Below are 2,624 nucleotides of genomic sequence, written 5' to 3'. Positions count from 1 at the left end.
TTTTTTTTTTTAAAAATCGTACAATATCTTTTTATTTAAAAAGTATTTTTTTTTAAATTTTATTAGTATCTTTTTTATTTTATTTAAAAATCTTTTATTTAGAGAAAAAAATGTTTTTTTCTGAGTGTTAAATGTTGTTTGTCAATATCAAAAAATATTTTTCATTATCAAATTTTTCATCTTTTCAAAAAAAGAAGAGAGAAATTTCTAGTGATTGAAAAAAATTTATTACTTTTTAATGAGTTTTTCTCTTTTCTTTCCCAATTTCGCTCAATTTGATTTTTGATTGACAAAAAAGCGAAAAATCATTTAAAAAGTTCATTTTTCAATTTTAATATTTTATTGCAATAAAAATGAGAGAAAAGTAAAGGATGAGTGAATATTGAGTGGACAAAAGAATGAGGAAGCAAATAAAATGAAAATTTAATTAAAATTTAGATTAAAATTAGGATTTTCTTGATTTCCGAAATATTTTAAACTAAAATACTTTCTAAATTTACCATTGAGTTATACTTTAAAATTTGAGTGTTAACAAAATAACTGTTAAACAATACTGAATAATATGAGGAGGTTTTCACTGGAAATAATGCTAATAATATTTGCTAGACTTAATTGAAATTCCTAGAGAATGTGAAATGAATCAAATTTAAATTAATAAATTATAATAAAAGCGTGATATATCTTCAAGAGTATCCTACTACAAAAATTAACAACAATTACAATTTTGTCCAAATAATTCAACAAAATGCATATATTGTCATAAGAGAGAATATTCTCGATGAAATCACAAATAGAGGAAAAAGAAAGTGAAAATTATTTCAGAATTTGGAGAGCAATTTAGAAATTTTAAAATTAACAGGTAAAAAGTAAAAACATTTTAGAAATTACACTCCAAAAATTGCACTTTTACTACTTTTTTTATAACATGAAAAAAATGGAAAATTTTGAAAAGGCTTTAAAAAATGCCAAACCTTTTCCGCCATTTTCATTTGTCACAGTGAACGTCTTCTGAAATAATTCAACAAAAATTTGTTTAAATATTACAAAAGGAATGACTATAATTCATTTAAAACTTATAAAATATCATATGTGAGAAATACAGCCAATCAATAATTAATTAAATAGTGGCAAAGTGATTTTTCCATTTTTTGCAGAATATTTTCTGCAAAAAAAAAAAAAACGAAAAATTTGCATTGTAAAAAGAACCTAATTGAATTCCTTTTTTAGGTTAGCCGCAAGGTACAACCGGTTATTTGCTGTAACATTTTGGTGACAACGAACTTTTGCTTTCAGGGTGACATTGGTTGTCTTTGCTGATATTAAGAGACATCGAAGCAAAGAATAAGTATTAATAACAGATGCCATATTATCGTTATCATTATCATATCAATAATTAACAGGAGTTACTTCGAATGATCCTACAATGAATTAAAGTTTCACTATGCTAATATTATTTTATGAAATTTAACAATTTTTATTGGATGCCTTCAAAATTGAATAAATTTTTAATGTTTGAAAGAAAGTATTTGTCATCAAATTATTTCAGTAGCAATATACGCTCAAATGATTTATTAATTTTAAATATTAAAAAATTTTTTTTTAATCTTATAATTTATTAATTTTAATTTATATTTTTATTGCTTAGAATTTAACAAGTCGTATTATTTGTTAATACACAACACGCTATTTGTGCATGCAGGATACATGCAAATGATTGCATATGCATGCATTGATTCAACTAATAATAATTAGCTAAATCATTGCATTTATTTCCTTATAAATTATAAAAATTGAAGAGGAATAAAGGACTAATTTTATAATAATGTATTACTGTACGGTCGTTTTTCTATTGGCCTTTCAAATGACAATTGTCACATCACAGACATTACTGATTTCCGGTAAATTAACACGAAAAACTGATGTAAGTAACGAAAATTTGCAATAAAAAAAGGATGAAATGGAGGAATAATACAGGAAGAAAATTTAGAAATACTGGAAAAAAAGTACAAACTGGGGGAGGTGAAAAAGGAAATTTGTAAGAAGATATGATGCTTATCAGATTTATCAATAAAAGTCTTTTTGTAAATGTTCAATTTATTCAATCAACTTTTTTACCTTTTATCATTTTTCATTCTTAGGTTAGTTAACTTTCAGTTTACTTGTTAATTTTTAGGAGCAAAAAATGCAAATATTTTTGAATGAATTAAATTTATGTGAACAAAGAGGTGATAAAATGAAAGCAATTATCATTGAAAATCAATCTTTAACAATCATTCAAAATAGTTCATTTCATTCACTATCAAATTTAACAGAATCAGTTACAGAATTTACTATCGTCCTTAAAGATATTATCATTTCGGTGTGTTTTTTTTTTTTTTTGATGCGATAATTATTTGATAATTTGAAATGATTACTTCAATACATTCAAAATCCTAACAAGTTTCCTTCAATATGGAGTGCTACAGAAGTTGGTATGAAGTGACATAATTTGGATTGCGGTGGTCTGAAAGGAATCATGGGTGTCGAGCTTGTAGTCTTTTGTATGAAGATCGGTTATTCGTGAAATCATGTTACTGATTTTCACGAATAACTGTTCCAAACGTTGTATCATGTAAAAACTTGCT

This window comes from Loa loa, assembly GCF_000183805.2.
Source record: "Loa loa unplaced genomic scaffold supercont3.274, whole genome shotgun sequence".
Classification (NCBI taxonomy): domain Eukaryota; kingdom Metazoa; phylum Nematoda; class Chromadorea; order Rhabditida; family Onchocercidae; genus Loa; species Loa loa.
This window is presented reverse-complemented; position numbering follows the sequence as displayed.